A 19,091-nucleotide genomic window follows, 5' to 3' on the forward strand; every position below is an offset into this window, starting at 1 on the left:
GTTGCTGAAATCGTCTGCGTATGGGTGTTCCACCAACAGTAATAGATGAGCAATAGGATTAAGTATTAAATATCCTGTCGGCGAGGTCGTGGATGTTGGAGCTCAAACACGGATTGAGGAATGCATAGCGAAGGAAATCGTCTCTGTCATTTTCAAAGGACTCATGATGGCATTCGTATGAGCGACGTACTTAAATACGGGAAAGCATAAATCTCGATGGGCGGACTAGTATTTGAACCGTGCTCGACGAATACGGGTTTAGTACATTGAACACCAAATGCTGAACGCAATTTTGCATCTAAAACTTTGGAAATAACGCGCTGTTATCCTAACGGTGGCTGCCAATCTGGATAGAGCTCGATTTTAAAGGACATTTCATCAAGAACATTTCTGGTTTGTATATTGATAGCTGAGTACCTATCGTTGCCCCGATATATATTTATTCGATTTTTCTGGTAGTCCATCTCCTCCTCTACGAACTCTCTGTCTACCCCCCTCCCCTCCCACCCTCCCTCACGCTCTCTCCACTTTATCCTGCTTTTCTGTCTGTCCAGCTGCTCCTGTTCCCTATGTCTCTCTACCTGCATCTCCCCTACATCTTTCTGTCAATCTCTACTCCTTCCCCCCTCTCTCTCTATCGTTTCCTTCCCACCTCTAAGCCCACCTCCCCTTCCCCCCTCTAAGCTCCTGTCTCTCTCTCACTCTCTCTCTCTCTCTCTCTCTGTCTCTCTCTCTCTCTCTGTCGTCCTCCGCCCTGTCTCTATTAACCTCCTCAAAATCACCTCTCTGTCCTTCTTCTTCCTGTCTCTGTCCATCTCATACTCGCGCCTCACTCCATCCACCTCATCGTCTTCCCTTTCTGTGCCCATTTCCACCTTCCCTTTTCTCTTTCCACCTCCTCCTCCCTCTATTTGTGTCAGTCTACTTTCCCCTCTCTGTTCATCTCCTTCTCACCACATACTATCTTCCTAAGAAAATTATCTTTCCCACTACATAGCAGTCTGGTGATTCTTAAACCTTCGGTATTCTTTTTCAGATAGTAAGTAACAATGTATACCATGATTGGCTGAAATCGATTCATTGGATTAGGAGGAGCTTTTCACCCAAGGCTTCGCCAGAGTACCCACAGGTCATACATGTTTCACATACACTATTGGCCATTAAAATTGCTACACCAAGAAGAAATGCAGATGATAAATGGGTATTCATTAGTCAAATATATTATACTAGAACTGACATGTGATTACATTTTCACGCAATTTGAGTGCATAGATCCTGAGAAATCAGTACCCAGAAGAACCACCTCTGGCCGTAATAACTGCCTTGATACGCCTGGGCATTGAGTCAAATAGAACTTGGATGGTGTGTACAGGTACAGCTGCCCAGGCAGCTTCAACACGATACTACAGTTCATCAAGAGTACTGACTGGCGTATTGTGACGAGCCAGTTGCTTGGCCACTATTGACCAGACGTTTCCAGTTGGTGAGAGATCTGGAGAATGTGCTGGCCAGGGCAGCAGTCGAACATTTTCTGTATAGAGAATGGCCCGTACAAGACCTGCAACATGCGGTCGTGCATTATCCTGCTGAAATGTAGGGTTTCGCAGGGATCGAATGAAGGGTAGAGCGACGGGTCGTAACACATCTGAAATGTAACGTCCACTGTTCAAAGTGCCGTCAATGCGAACAAGGGGTGACCGAGACGTGTAACCAATGGCACCCCATACCATCACGACGGGTGATATACGCCATTATGGCGATGACGAATACACGTTTCCAATGTGCGTTCACCGCGATGTCGCCAAACACGGATGCCACCATCATGATGCTGTAAACAGAACCCTGATTCATCCGAAAAAATGACGTTTTGCCATTCGTGCACCCAGGTCCGTCGTTGAGTGCACCCAGGTCCGTCGTTGAGTACACCATCGCAGGGACTCCTGTCAGTGATGCAGCGTCAAGGGTAACCGCAGGCATGGTCTCCGAGCTGATAGTCCATGCTGCTGCAAACGTCGTCGAACTGTTCGTGCTGATGATTGTTGTCTTGCAAACGTCCGCATCTGTTGACTCAGGAATCGAGACGTGGCTGCACGATCCGTTACAGCCATGCGGATAAGATGCCTGTCATCTCGACTGCTAGTCATACGAGGCCGTTGGGATCCAGCACGGCGTTCCGTATTACCCTCCTGAACCCACCGATTACATATTCTGCTAACAGTCATTGGTTCTTGATCAACGCGAGCAGCAATGTCGCGATACGATAAACCGCAATCTCGATAGGCTAGAATCCGACCTTTATCAAAGTCGAAAATGTGATGGTACGCATTTCTCCTCCTACACGAGGCATCACAACAACGTTTCACCAGGTAACGTCGGTCAACTGCTGTTTGTGTATGAAAAATCGGTTGGAAACTTTCCTCATGTCAGCACGTTGTAGGTGTCGCCACCGGCGCCAACCTTGTGTGAATGCTCTGAAAAGCTAATCATTTGCATATCACAGCATCTTCTTCCTGTCGGTTATATTTCGTGTCTGTAGCACGTCACCTTCGTGGTGTAGCAATTTTAATGGCCTGTAGTGCATATTTGTGCACTTAGTTCACCTGTATATCTACCGAATTTCGCCCTGTAATTTCGTTTTGACGCAGTTTAATTTTTATGACGTCATGTTTCCTGAAAAAGAAGGGGTACAATGCTATAACTCTGCGAGTACATTCAGTGGCGTATATGGATACTGCCTGCGAAATGTTTTTGGAAATGTACTTAGTAGCCTAGCAGTAATAAATTTAAACGTCATCCAGGATGTGTGAAAGTCTCTCAGTGTTTTTGACGTCATATCTCCTGAACTATGTGGCGTACAACGATATAACTTTGGATGTACATTCAGCGGTTGAAGTGAATAAGCAGTCTCTGAAAAATGTATCGAGAATATAGTTAGTAGTAAAGAAGTTATAAATCAGACCGTCACACTTGATGCGTCAATTTTTCTGAACGAACAACGAAAATGTAAGCGATAAAAATTTTTCCTTTCGTCGTTTTGTGGGGGCTGTCAGAGGGAAGTAGTTTCGTAAAGGTTTGAAACTACGTGTAAAGTTTCTTGTAAGTCATAAATTTCTCCCATTCTCAAGTACTGGGTCAATAAACTCAGCGTATCTGCGCACGGTGGGCTGTACCATCAGCCCGTTGATAGGCAGGTGGTTCTTTCTCCAACAACGATTCTTTCCAGATAGTATGTGATATGTGTTCCAAGTTGGGTTGAAATCGGTCCAGTGTGTAGGAGGAGATGTGAAACATACATACATACATACATACATTTTTATAACCTTTTGTCTATGTCTTAGAGCTGAATACATCTCCGAGAAATGTTTGTGAAAATAGGTTCTCTAAGGAATTGTTGATTGAGAGGTAGAACGCTTGAAAATAATTGCGTGACACGTTATATAATATCTGGTTACCCGGACTCGTCGTTTTTGATTCTAGTTTGTACATTATATGTTTTATGTAACTTGTTAACAGCAGGAATAAGGATCCAGTAGTACATATTCATCTCCAATGATACTCCACAAATAAGAATTCCTATGATGATAACCTGAAGCCGCAGCCCAACCGCCTATCTTTATTTTTATTCTATATCATCGGGTCAAATGATCAGTAGCATTTTGCTGAATCCTAATGTGGAGGACTACACCAGTAACGTATGTGACTGACTCATCGTGGCAAATTACGTTGAAAAAACAACTACATCCTGTTCATCTACGTCTACATATGTAATTAAATATCGCAAAAGCCAGTTTGCTGATGCTTATCACGGTAATATGTTGGTGACCATTCGCTTTCCTGTTCCGCTTGAAAACGGAGACCGTGGAAAATGATTGCATATATGCCTTTATTAATCTGTAATCTTCCTTCTGTTCCCTTGCGGTCTTTGTCTCGAGATGAATGTTGGAGACAATAGAACTGCCCTGTGGTCGGTCGTAAACGCTGCTTCTTAAAATTTTCTCAGTGGTTTTATTCAATTGATCGTCTTCTTTCCTCAAATGATACCCACTTGAGGTTACGAAGCATTTCCACAATAATCTCGAGCATATCGAATACGCCAGTAACAAATCTAGCGGCCTCTGAATTGCTTCGTCTTCCTTTAACCAGACCTAGTGGAGATCCCAGGCGCTATAACAGTACTGAACAATGTGTTGCAAAGGCACTATGAATGCAATCTCCTTGAAAAAAGGGTCCCAGAACTCCCCTAACATACCGTAGTCGGTCATCGTGGGCTATATCACCACGTTATATGCTAATTCAATATCATATCATTTCGCAACGTTGGATGAATGTTTCTTCCTCCTACCCTCATTAACTTACATTTATTTACATTTAATGCTAGGAGCAATTCTTTGTACGAAGTGATATTTCTTTCGAAGTCACTCTGAATTTCCCACAGTCACTCAATTCCGCCATTTTCACAGATACAAAAGCGTCAACAGCACACCTTCTTACACACTGAGGTGACGAACGCCATGGGATACTCCTACTACCGTGTCGACTTCCTTTAGACCGGCGTGGTGTGACAACTCGACGTGGCGTGGACTCGACAAGTTGTTGGATGTACCACGCTGCCTCTGCATCCTTCCATAGTTGCGAAAGTATTGCCAGTACAGGATTTTGTACACAAACTGGTCTCTCAGTTATGTACCGTAAATGCCCAATGGGATTCATGAGGGCCCTCGAATTGTTCAGATCGTTCTTTAAACCAATTGCGAAGAATTATGGCGCAGTGACATGGCGCTTTGTCATCAATAAAAACTGCATCGTTGTTTGGAACATGAAGTTCATGAATGGCTGAAAATTGTCTCCAAGTAGCCGAACGTGACCATTTCCAGTAATGATCAGTTCAGTTGGACCAGAGGTCCCAGTCCATGTAAGCACAGCCCAGACTACTGTGGAGCCATCACCACCTTGGCCAGTGCCTATATTGGCAACTTGTATTCCTGGCTTCGTGGGGTCTGCGGCACATTCCAACACTATCATCAGCTGTCACCAACTGAAATCGGAACTCATCTGACCAGTCCACGGTTTTCCAGTCGCCTAGTGTCCAACCGATATGATCACGACACCAGGAGAGGCACTGTAGGCGACGTCGTGCTGTTAGCGAAAGTACTCTCGTTTTCGTTTGCTGCCATTGCCCATTCTCAGCCTCGTGATGCCAACTGAGGAGCTACTCGACCGAATAGTAGCGGCTCCGGTCAAAGAAAACCATCATAACGACCGGGAGAGCGGTGTGCTGACCACACGCCCCTCCTATCTGCATCCTCATCTGAGGATGACACGGCGGTCGGATGGTCCCGATGGGCCACTTGTGGCCTGAAGACGGAGTGCATTGCCCATTACCGCCAGATTTCGCCGCACTGACATAACAGTTACATTTATCGTACATCCCACATTGATTTCTGTGGTTATTTTACGCACAGTTGCTTTTCTGTTAGCACTGACTAGTATACGCAAATGCCGCTGCTCTCGGTCGTTAGGTGAAGGCCGTCAACCACTGCGTTGTCCGTGGTGAGAGATTGTAAGTAGGCTGTTTAGGTTTTTATGTTGATAATGCCACGTAGCGCTCTGTATGAAAATCACTGACTGTGCTGTGTGCAGTCTGTGGCTGGTTTACATTGCTGGAATATTTGCGATTGTAGTGTTGGGCAGTTGGATGTGAACAGCGCGTAGCGTTGTGCAGTTGGAGGTGAGCCGCCAGCAGTGGTGGATGTGGGGAGAGAGATGACAGAATTTTAAGAGCAGACGATCTGGACGTGTGTCCGCCAGAATGAGTAAATCTGTAATTCTGGATATCATTATGTATATATATATATATATATATATATATATATATATATATATATATATATGATGGCTTTTGAATACTATTAAGGTAAATACATTGTTTGTTCTCTATCAAAATCTTTGATTTGCTAACTATGCCGATCAGTAGATAGTGCCTTTAGTAGTTAGAATCTTTTATTTAGCTGGCAGTATTGGCGCTCGCTGTATTGCAGTAGTTCGAGTAATGAAGATTTTTTTTTGAGGTAAGTGATTCATGAAAGGTATAGGTTATTGTTAGTCAGGGCCATTGTTTTGTAGGGATTATTCAAAGTCAGATTGCGTTGCGCTAAAAATATTGTGTGTCGGTTTAGTGATGATCAGAATAAGTAAAGAGAGAAATGTCTGAGTACGTTCAGTTTTGCCCAGCAGTTTGAAAAACGGATAACGTAGCGGTTTATCATCACAGTAATTCATAAATTTTCCTAAGGGAATGTTTCAAGATAATTCCTGAAATTTGGCATTCTCGTAGACTCTTGACACTGTTGATCTCGGCGTATTGAATTCCTTAACGATTTCCGAAACAGAATGTCCCATTCCTCTAGCTGCATCTCCCATTCTACGTTAAAAGTCTATTAATTCTCTTTGCGCGGCCGTAATTACCTTTTCACATGAATCACTAAGTAGAAATGTCAGCTCCGATAATGTACTGCTCTTTTACACCTTGTGTACGCGATAAGACCGTCATTTATAAATGCCAATACTTTTGTCGCTTCAGTGTATTTACTGGCTACCCTATCCGACAAAAAAAAAATGGTTCAAATGGCTCTGAGCACTATGGGACTTAACTTCTGAGGTCATCAGTCGCCTAGAACCTAGAACTAATTAAACCTAACTAACCTAAGGACATCACACACATCCATGCCCGAGGCAGGATTCGAACCTGCGACCGTAGCGGTCACCCGGTTCCAGACTGCAGCGCCTAGAACCGCACGGCCACTGCGGCCGGCTCCTAGAACTTAGAACTACTTAAAGCTAACTAACCTAAAGACATCACACACATCCATGCCCGAGGCAGGATTCGAACCTGCGACCGTAGCGGTCACGCGGTTCCAGACTGTAGCGCCTAGAACCGCTCGGTCACTGCGGCCGGACCTATCCGACAAATCGTTTATGTATAATTATAGAGAAAAGGGGATAACCAATCATACTTCTCTGGGGCAATAACGACGTTGCACTTTTCTGTGCTGAACACTAGCCTTGCACGGCAATAACCAGAATTCTATTACTCAAAAATGCCTCTAACCAGTCACATATTGTGGAACCTGCTCTCCTTGGACAAGAGAGTACCGTGTTTCGACTTCATTCGGCTTGCCTCCCGGATATGTGGTCGCAGTGTGGGCCGGCGATACTGGAGGCAGCGCACGTGCCCCGACTGTACGCCCTGAGGGCTGAGGGCAGAGTCTGAGGGCCGCCGGCCGTCGGCTCACGGGACGGGGCGGCGCGGCTGGGCGCTCTTATCAGGCGAGCGAAGGGTTAATGCCGCTGCCAGCGCCCGCGCAGCCAGCGGCGGCGCCGGCAACCGGCCGCATTCAATTAAAAAGTTTGCCGCGGCTTGCGGCTGAGGGTGAAACACGCACCACGGCGGGCTCTGCGGCTGCTTCTAACCGCGCGCTCCGCTGCGCACCGCCACACACGGCAAGCGCGCTGCGTCTCTCGGCGAACGAGAGCCGCTCCTGCGTTTTTAGAGTAACCGTAAAGTTTTGTGCTCGACTCTCTTATGTCGACCACAAAATCGTATGCCTCACCTTCACGCTTGGTATTATATGTAAGAGACAAATTTCTGACGCAACTGCCACGGTCCAGGAAGGCCAGAGTTAACGTCTGTACTCGTACTTAAGACGGAGCACTAAGTTCGTTCGATAAGTCAACCTTCGCTGTTTAACGAACTACGTGGGAATTTAGCTGAAGAGACTTAATCAAAGCATTTAAAAACGTAAGAAGAGTGATGCCAGGGCAAAGAAGGAAAGAACTGAGCTGAACCACCCGTGACGACCGATGAGTTGGACATACAGCAAAAGTTCATATTGTCGAAGAATGAGGAAGGAAACCGTCCTTATGTTTTTCCTGCATTTTCGTTACTCATTTTAAGGAAACCACGGAAATCATAAATCTAGAATCGCTGGACTGAGATCTGGACGATAGTTCTTCTGAATAAAAGTTCATTTCTAGGTGGTTACCACATGGGATTTGAACATCACTCCTTCAGGGAAGCAGTTTACTGTATTAAGCACTGGCACATTAGAACCGTTCAGTGCAGATAATTTGAGGTTTTGATCTACTGCGATGAGGCCAGTCTTGAACAATCTGACGGTTGTGCATTTACAATGTGGCTACACACACAATGAATTTCTCTGTCAGGTGGCTGCATAACTCATCATTCCATCTAATTTTATGCTCGTTACCTAAAGTCCGTTAAATATTGTCTTGGAAAACATTTATTCGTGTATAAAATGTAATGTAAACTAGATGTTCGTGCAAGTGTGTTCGTCTCTAATTCTTACCTTCACAGCGTGCAACATGAAGTTTCTTAGATCGACGCTGGAGCAAAATGACAGGTCATAGTTGGTAATTTAATACAACGGGGGTGTAGAAGAACATACCTGAAATTAAAAAGAAAAGAAACAGAGATTGAGAGAAAGTTTAAATCTGTATGTTCACACCAGCTCGTCAGGTACAGAATCTCAGTGTTTAACACTACTCCATCTCATTTGGTTTTGTAGCGACAGCTTAGGTGACCCAATCTGACGACAGTCAGGGGGAAAGACATCCGTTTCATTGAGTAGTAATCGATCCTGGCGCTCACACTGAATAGTACCAGGCGCAACCCAATTGCGTGCGGACGAACAATTTGCATATAATTTTTTCGCCACTCGACTGTTCATGATGCTTGGTAATTGACTGGCGTAGGATATCGGACTGTGCATATTTACATTAAGCACCTCGTAAAAATCTCAGTGAAAGAAACACCACTGTCTAGTTAGCAAGAAAAGCAGATAGGATTCTGAAACAAACAATGAAGTAACTGATATGAAAAGTTATTAATTTATTAAGTGCACCCAATGACTGAGACGCTACTAAGCTGTGGTGAATTTGTTACGGACTAATAACTATAGTAATTAAGACAAAATTTACCACGATTTGACTAACACAATAAATTGTATGTAGATTTATCCAGCAACTGCGTTTAATGCCACTGGAAACAGAAAACTGGATCAGTCTGCGCCGATCATATTATTGTTCATTGAGACGTCGCTGATATATAGTATTAGAACTTCTGATGCAAGAATCTGTTTGAGATTTTCTATACCCTTGTCGCAACTGATGAGTTATCGTGTGCAAATAACGTTTTTATAAAGAAAGAGTTCACGGGTGAACAGCCGGTTGTTAGTGTCCAACGGGCACATTATTTCGGCAAGTGATCACGTTGCTATCATTAGGTGCACTGAAGAACTGACCGCCGAGGCGCTGACGCTGCACTGAGGAGGGTGAACCCTCGACTTGACACGGAAGTTGTAGCGCTGGAGCGCTTCGCCTTCCTCTTGGCGTTGTGGTGAGTGGTGACGTGGCGGTGTGGAGATATGGACGGTGTGCTAATTCATATATATATATATATATATATATATATATATATATATATATATATATATATATATATTTCCCAAAGACGACAGGAGAAAGTGAGAGAGAGACAGTGGAAGAGGAGGGAAACGAAAGGCCATATGTGACTGGCCTGGTGGTGGGTATTCTTTTTTTTAACTTTTTTTTATTATAGGGAAAAGGATAGTAGAAGGGAAAAGTAAGAGAAGCTGGAAAACGAAAGGCTCAATTGACAAGCTCGTTACTGATTGAGAAATGAGAAGACAGGAAGTAGAAGAGAGAGTGAGAGAAGAAGGAAGAAAGAAAAACGAAGGCCAAAGTGGCCGGTCGTCGACAATAGGACGGCGAGGCAGACAGTAGTAGATTGAGGGGGAGGGAGAACGTAGGAAGGGAGTGGAGCGGTAGTAGATAGTGGAGGGAGTGGAGGAGGATAACAAGGAGGGAAAGAAGAACCACGGAACGTCTAAGTGGGGGGGGGGGAGGACGGCCAGCAGGGAGGGGGTGGGGGAGAAGGAAAGAAAGGGGGGAGCCAGAAGGGGACGGGATGACAGGTGATGAGGGATCAGCGGACGTCAGGCCAATGGGTAGTGGCCAGACGATGGAGGCGGGTACCAAGGGAGTGGGTGAGAGGATTGTTGGAGTGATGGGAATGGTGGTAAAAGGAAATGGCGGATGAGCATACACGGTCGTGGAGGAGGGGGATACCAGCAAGGAGGTGAAGTTCTCGGCTAGGTAAACGGTAGGTGAGGCGGAGGGCAAGCCGGAGAGCACGGTTCTGGACCGTCTGTAGTCCGTAAAGACGGATGGGGGCGGCATTTCTCCACACGACCGAAGCGTATTCGAGGATGGGGTAGATCAGGGATGTGTATAGGAGGACACCAAGAGGCTGGGGGAGGGAAGAAGCAAGATTGATGAGGGGGTAGAGCTGGCCGATGCGCCACAAGGCTTTCCTCCGTATGTCCTCAATGTGGGGCGCCAGGTGACCCCCAGATATTTGGCGGTTCTGGTCCAGGGGGCAGGGGTACCGAGGACAGTGGCCGGGGGAAGGAGGTGTTAATCGACGGGCCACCTACGCCGACACTTGATGAGTGCCGGTGTCTTAACCGGATTGAATGTCAGGTGCAATTTTGTGGCGTGCTCGACTAGGGAGTCAATGGCAAGCTGAAGCTTGGCCGAGGATCCGGCGCCAGGCTTTCATGTCCTCCCCCCTCCAGGTGTTCCGTACGCGCTCCGCGCCCAGGGGCGCGTGTTGGCGGCGTCTTCTTAGTGTCTGTACCTGTTCTCGAAGTCAATTCGAGGTGTAGAGCAGACGGCACACTGGTTCACAGCGTTTACTGTACGAAGAAGCACAGCAACCTTTACTTAAATGCAAACAGCTGTCACCATCCAGCGCACAGGAACGGTGTCCTCAAAACACTGGTTGACAGCGCTCGTACCCTGTCTGGCAATGAGACCCCTAACTAAGAACTTGAACATCTGAGGTCGGTTTTCCGGAAAAACGGCTCTACGGAGAAGCAAATTCGAAGAGCTCAACGTCCCACATCGACCGTACAACCTGAGGAAACAGAAGAGGAAGCTCAGTATAGCATTTATTTCCATCTGTGGCGCTTTGTCAGGAAAGATAGGTCGAATTCTTCAAAAACGTCAAGTGAAGGCTGTCTTCCGCCCATCAATTAAGACACAGGCACTGCTTGGTAACGTCGAGGACATTCTAGGACTAAGGAAATCCGGAGTCTAACAGATCCCCTGCGAATGTGGCATGGCTTACATAGGTCAAACGGAGCGTACTATCGAAGATCGTTGCCAAGAACATCAACGGCACACCAGACTGCAGCAACCTAACAAGTTGGCGGTTTCTGAATATTGCCTCTCGGAATTACACAGAATGAATTACGACCATACCAAGGTTGTGACACAGACCTCCAAATACTGGGATGTGCCATTAAAGAATCTTTCAGATTCGAGTACAGGAACCGCTGACCAATCGAGATAGTGGTTGCATTCTTAGAAAGGCTTTGCATCTAATTAAAAGGAGAAAGAAGACATCCCACCACGAACTGACTTCGAGAACAGGTAGAGATACTAAGAAGATGACGCCAGCACGCACCCTGGTGGCGGACCGCGAACAGAACGGGTGCTGGAAGCTCCGCGCCTGGGCGCGAATCGTGTTCGGAACACCTAGAGGGACGAGGAGATAAAGGCCCGGCGCCGTCTCCTCGGCAGTCAGTTCGCCAGGGCTTCTGATGGTGGCAACGTGGTCACTTGCCAAAATATTGTGCCCGTTGGACATTAACTCCCGGCTGTTCACCCGTGAACTCTTTTGTCGTGAAGTACGCCGGGAGAAATTGAAGAATCACAATGTTTTTATTGCCCTGTAGTATATTTACAACGAAAAGACATAACTTATGCTCCTAGTAAGGTAATGAAAAATGATGAATGAATTTCTCCGCCGAAATTACGAATATTTCCTAGAGATTAAACCACACTCCTTTACGTTTGACATCAGTTTTCCGTAAATAATAATTCTGCTTCTCATTAAACCATACTGCACCACATATGGCATTGAAGAAGACTGCAAGAAATTGTAAATTGCTAGACTTCTTTCCAGGATTTCGCATGGACCTTTGTTAGCATGTTAGCCTTTTGAAGGCTCGTGTAACTGTCGATTGCTGAACTGAGTCGCATATACAACAAAGCGAAAAGAAAACTAAATGAGATGAGAAGTAACAATCCCCTAAATTTCGAAAAATTGCTGATGTTAACACCAATTCAATGTAGAGAAGTATAGGATTACTGAAATTAAAAACTGAGAAAACATCGCTGTTGTAATATATCGTGACTGAACTCATGACAGCCTGAATTTATGTTGATACAGCCTTCGTACATCACTTTTGACTGTTACTTTGTACGTGAACCCACAGAGGATTGTATATACCGTGGATAAAAAAAATGTGACGCTTCCAAACGCAGCACAGCAAAATGGCTAAAATACTACGTTCTTCTGGGAGTTTCGGCGGCAAAGCCCTGCTACTCACGCTGACTGAGGCTTTCTCTGATAATGTTACAATGTATTTGACCCGTTCCAAAGGAGACAGCCTTTCTTTCCCTAGGATTTCGCTACAACTTCGATCCTTCCTCAAAGTTCATAAATGTATATGCCTGAAAACAAATTTATATCTCATTGGGAAGACAGATTCTTATATGGATTTCAGAATACTGTGTGAAGAAGCGAACGGTTTCCCCATAATTTGACTTTTGAGCATACCGAGGGCGGAGTCAATGGCAGCTGAAATAGAGTTATGCCCGCATGTTCACAAGGAAGTTTATTAGCATAATAACATTGCCAAAGCTCATGTAACTGTCGGCTGCTGAACTGTGTCGCATATCCAACAAGCCGTGACATTATCGAAGGAAGCTTCAGTAGTAGCAGGAATGCGATCACCGAACCTCAACAGAAGAACATAATATTTTAGCTGTAGAAAGGTGCTAAGTGCAAAATTCATGAAAAATGTAATAAGTGATTTGAAAAGTGGTGGATACCGAGGAGGATTACAGATGAAAAGTGCTATGCCCGCCGAGAATTCCATATGGTTACACTTGCCACCACGAGATGGCAGTGGTGCTAAGTTGCCTGCTGATTTCATATGAATGGTGCAGTGTTCCATTCAGTTGTGTTTGTTTCACTTTTCTGCCGTGACAAGTGTATGCATAGACTTCTATTCTGTCCTGTTTTGTGAATTATTGCTCTTCAACGTACAAGGTAAGGTATACATCGCATAATGTTACAGTCATATACAGTCCTATAATATTGTCATATAGATGAAATATTATATTCCTACATGTTATGTTTAATTCATTTTGTACATATGTGATGTCTATTTGTTAGGTTATGGTGGATGAAAGCCACATGGGCAGGAGACGGAGGAAAAATGGTAGCGTATCATTCAGAGATGAACACAAGAAATTAAAGACGAAAGGTTTAGTGTGTGTGTGTGTGTGTGTGTAAACACAAACACACACAAAAACAGTTATACTAGCTAAGAGCCGTGCCTCACCGCAGATACGATTTTAAGCCCTTCACCAGCTGTGAACTTACGTAAGGAATCATTGTTGTTGAATGTGTACATATTCCAGTGCCCTCTATAGAAAATGTAATGTTTTGTGGTTCTTTCCTTTAGGTACTATTCAAATAAAGATTAAGGTGTAGTGAACTGACGCCTGCATTGAAAATAGATTTGTTTTCTAAGTTCTACAAGCAAGACTACTCAACACAACGAACCTTCCTGACTGGTCTTCTTAGTGTCACACCAGTACGGCGTCGTCGGCGTGGAACCTATGATAATACCGCTCAAAGTCGCGGGCAGGGAACAGTTCGGTATTCTATTCCAAAAGGTACAGGGGATCTAGTTACAGATTGCAAAACCACTTTTATGAATATTTTTGATATTGGAAAGAAAAAGCTAGAAATACTTATTAAGAAGAAAAATATTGGAGAGACAACATTCACCGACCTCAGAACAAGACACGCTGAATCACAATACAGCGACGAAGACAAAATGTGTGTAAAACAGCATATAAATGGTTTTCCCCGGGCTGTTAACCTCAGTTCTGACCTGAATATTTTAAATGGTTCAAATGGCTCTGAGCACTATGGGACTCAACTGCTGAGGTCATTAGTCCCCTAGAACTTAGAACTAGTTAAACCTAACTAACCTAAGGACATCACAAACAGCCATGCCCGAGGCAGGATTCGAACCTGCGACCGTAGCGGTCTTGCGGTTCCAGACTGCAGCGCCTTTAACCGCACGGCCACTTCGGCCGGCAATATTTTAAATAAGCACTCCCACTTTAAGAAGATGTTTCCTGAAAGCCCCATAAGTTCCAGTTTTTATCGTAGAGTATTTCTGAAACTTTCCAAACCTTTCCTTCCAAAGACCTAGGAAAGTCAGCAGCAAGACGTGTGACCTACTGATTATTGAAGCAAAAGCAGGTTCACCGCAGTCACAGATGCGTTTAGAGATTCGCCCTAGGAAGGCCGAGACGGCACAGAGACTTCTGAAAAGTGACATTAGTTCTTCTCACTTCCCTAACGGGTTATGTTTGCGCCCACACTAATGCACTCCGAGATTTTTAATCGCAGCCAGCTATCTTGTTACAAGTGGGCAGTACCCGTAGATGACACCCTACAGTCTTACATGTGCGTGTTGGATGAGAGTATCGCTGGTAGGGGAGGAAACGAAATCGCGTCATGCATTCTGAAAGTGTTAAACAGCGGGATAACCTAGAAGAAAAACCTTATTGTTTGGAGTGACGACTGTGCTGCACAAAATAAGAATCCAATGATAGTACTTCTTTTCCTTTTTCTGAAGGCAAATGGGTTGTTCAGACGAATAGAACAACAGTTTATTGTTAGTGGGCACATCTTCCTGCCCTGTGACTCTTGACTTTGCCTTAAAGTCGGGGACGAAGGAATTTCTACCCAGCGACCTATGCAAAATCGTCGAAGAAGCAAAGGTTGTTAGACATTTCAAACTAATGTCTATGAATAATCCCGATTTTTTTAAAATATTGAAGCTGTGGCAGATGAGTTACTCTCTAATAAAAAGTTCAACACTTCAACAGATGTAGCACGAGTAGCAATAAAAGAATGTTACACCGACATGGAAAGAATCCGTAAGGTACGTGTGCTCAAAAAAGGGAAAGATGCAAGAAACATTCAATCTGCTACCTTTGAATCTACTTCCTCAATCAATTCAATTACAGATGAAAAGAGGAAAGGTTATGATACCCTACCTGGAAAAGAATGAGCATAAAGAATATTATATGCAGATATGTGGAAAGTGACCAAGAACATAGGACCTAGAATAATTTGATGAGAATTTGTACCTTTCATAAATGTTTCTGCTTGAATTGCCTTCAGCACCAAACAATTCCAACTTTCACATGAATATTTGATAAGGTACTCTCATTTGTAACATGGAAAAGTTTGAAGAATAAATAATTAAAACACTACAATTCAGACAGTTTGTTTGTAATATCTTCAGTTCATAAATTTGGCACTTTGCACCTTTCTACAATTTCTTGTTGTTGTGGTCTTCAGCCCTAAGACTGGTATGATGCAGCTTTCCATGCTACTCTACCCTGTGCAAGCTTCTTCATCTACCAGTACCTACTGCAACCTACATCCTTCTGAATCTGCTTAGTGTATTCATTTCTTGGTCTCCCTCTACGATTTTTACCCTCCACGCCGCCCTCCAATACTAAATTGGTTATCCCCTGATGTCCTACCAACCGATCCCTTCTTCTAGTCAAGTTATGCCACAAACTCCTCTTCTCCCCAGTCCTATTCAATACCTCTTCATTAGTTATGTGATCTACCCATCTAATCTTCAGCATTCTTCTGTAACACCATATTTCGAAAGCTTCTATTCTCTTCTTGTCAAAACTATTCGTCGTCCATGTTTCACTTCCATACATGGCTACACGCCATAAAAATACTTTCAGAAACTACTTCCTGATATTTATCTCTATACTCGATGTTAACAAATTTCTGTTCTTCAGAAACGCTTTCCTTGCCATTGCCAGTGCACATTTTATATCCTCTCTAATTCAACCATCATCAGTTATTTTGCTCCCCAAATAGCAAAACTCCTTTACTACTTTGTCTCATTTCCTAATCTAATTCCCTCAGCATCACCCGACTTAATTCGACTACATTCCATTATCCTCGTTTTGCTTTTGTTGATGGTCATCTTATATCCTCCCTTCAATACACTGTCCATTCCGTTCAACTGCTCTTCCAAGTCCTTTGCTGTATCTGATAGAATTACAATGTCATCGGCGAACCTCAAAGTTTTTATTTATTCTCCGTGGATTTTAATACCTACTCCGAATTTTTCTTTTGTTTCCTTTATTGCTTGCGCAATATACAGATTGAATAACATCTGGGAGAGGCTACAACCCTGCCTCACTCCCTTCCCTACCACTGCTTCCCTTTCATGTCCATCGACTCTTATAACTGCCATCTGGCTTCTGTAGAAGTTGTAAATAAGTATCCAATTAACCTAGTATTCGATATAAGTTGCTGCGCTTGTACATTCGTGGTAATGGCCGAAGCGTATGTTGTGCGGGCAGCGTACGTGGCAGGCGGTCAGCAGCAGACGGTCGGCTCGTCGGCGGGCAGCGCAGTACCTGTTGACGGCGGGCGACGAGTGGCCACCTGCGAGCAGCGGTGGAGCGGGGCGGCTGTTTTACAGGCTTAACGCTAAGCCCGGCCGGCACTGGGCGCTCCCGGCAATTAAGTCCCGCGGATTGCAAATGGGCCGGGACCGAGCGCTCTCAATCCCTTAGGCGAGCCGTTAGCCTAACTGCCCAGCGGCGAATCCGCTCGTTGCCGGCCAGCGGGATCCGGGGTAATTAGTGCAAATGCCGCCGCCTTTCCCACTCGCCATGTCTAGCGTGGCCGGAACGGCCTCCCCGCCACATCTCCGCTGTCCCACGCAGTAACGCCCTCTTCCATTATTCTATTACCAGTCTACACGAGCGGGCACAGATTCTGCTAAGCTCTCCGCAGTTGCTGAGCGTGGCCTCTTCTGCAGTTACTAACTTTACCCTAACACGATTCACCGTAAAAATATTCTGATGTGATATCAGGCTACTTACTCCTCTCTGCGACATCTAAAGTAAATCCTAATTAACATTAATGATCCCAGACATATCTTTCATCAGCTGACGAAATGTTTACCGTGAAGCCTCCAGTTAGTAAATTATCCTACTACGCAGACTTGACACAGAATGAGACCTTATTGTACAGCTTATCGTCTTTGTGACCCATCGCTAAAAATAAAAAAGCGAGGCACCTAAAACCGCGCACTGAATAACAAAATTGCTTTGAGGGGGAGACAAAAAATCTTGAGACGAAATTTACTGGAGGTGAAGGAGAGCGTAATTTTAAGTTAATTATCTTTTTGTGTGCCGGACAAATGGAGGATTTGTAGTTTTAAATGATACTATACTCTATTCATGATACAAACGTTTCGGTTGTCTGACTCATATTTGACAATAAATGTCGAAGAAGGCTGTGTTCGTTGTTATTGGTTCAGTAGTAGTAAATGGGGCTGATGTCCAACAACTGTCTACTCACGACTATAAATCACATCACGAGAACCGCTTTGGTGGTATCACAGTACTTATAAGCGTCGTTCGCGCTCTGTACAGATCAGTTGCATATTTGGACTGAGAAAAAACATAATGTGAGTCCTGCTTTGTTGCTCACTAGGAGGAAAATTATAATTCATCTCCGCTCATTTAATGAGCAAGGGAAAATATTCAGCACATACAAAACCAAATGGTTCAAATGGCTCTGAGCATTATGGGACTTAACATCTGTGGTCATCAGTCCCCTAGAACTTCGAACTACTTAAACGTAACTAACCTAAGGACATCACACAAATCCATGCCCGAGACAGGATTCGATCCTGCGACCGTAACGGTCACGCGGTTCCAGACCGAAGCGCCTAGAACCGCACGGCCGCACCGGCCGGCTCAGCACGTACAGAAACCACGTCAGCTAAGCGATAAAAGCAGAATGCTTAAATTGGAAAGAACACATAGAAAATGTTGTGGGGAAGGCTAACCAAAGGCTGCGTTTTATTGGCAGGACAATTAGAAGATGTAACAGACCTAATAAGGAGACTGCCTACACTACGCTCGTCCATCCTCTTTTAGAATACTGATGCGGGGTGTGGGATCCTTACCAGGTACGACTGACGGAGTGCATCGAAAAAGTTTAAAGAAAGGCAGCACGTTTTGTATTATCGCGAAATACGGGAGAGAGTGTCACAGAAATGATACAGGATTTGGGGTGGAAATCATAAAAAGGGAGGCGTTTTTCGTTGCGACGGAATCTTCTCACGAAATTCCAATCCCCAACTTTCTCCTCCGAAAGCAAAAATATTTTGCTGACACCGACCTACATAGGGAGGAACGATCACCACGATAAAATAAGGAAAATCAGAGCTCGTACGGAAAGATATAGCTGTTCATTCTTTCCGCGGGCTACACGAGCTTGGAATAATAGATAATTGTGAAGGTGGTTCGATGAACCCTCCGCCAGGCACTTAAATGTGATTTGCAGAGTATCCATGTAGATGTAGAATGCAGACGCGTTTGTAAAAGTTACTTCTCAGCAAATAACGCCGTAGTGAATTTGAAGACAGGCTTTTTAACATTGCTGGAAGCACCGTTATTACAAACCTGTCCAGGAACGTTCTCCCAGTACAAAAAATAAAGTGAGGGAGGGGGGAAGGGGCAGGGCAGCGTAAAGTACCCATATGACGTCTTTCTTCTGTAAATGAGAAACTGGTAGGCGTTGAAAATGCAGACCACAGCGCAAGCTCTTGTAAGAGGAAGGAAGTTGCCTGGAAATGATGCATCGTTTCTTATGAGTTTGACGAACGAAGCCAAAGTGCCGAAGTGGTATAGAAGAAGAATCGTAAGATAAGTGCGCTCCAAGATGCAATTAGGAAGAAGGCGCGTTTCAAAGAGATGCTTCCAAGTAGTTTAATTTGTGAAGAAATCTGGAGGAATTCTAGAGCCTCAGAGATGCCAAAGTTTGTACGGCAGCTGTG

This window comes from Schistocerca piceifrons, chromosome 1 (assembly GCF_021461385.2).
Source record: "Schistocerca piceifrons isolate TAMUIC-IGC-003096 chromosome 1, iqSchPice1.1, whole genome shotgun sequence".
Classification (NCBI taxonomy): Eukaryota; Metazoa; Arthropoda; class Insecta; order Orthoptera; family Acrididae; genus Schistocerca; species Schistocerca piceifrons.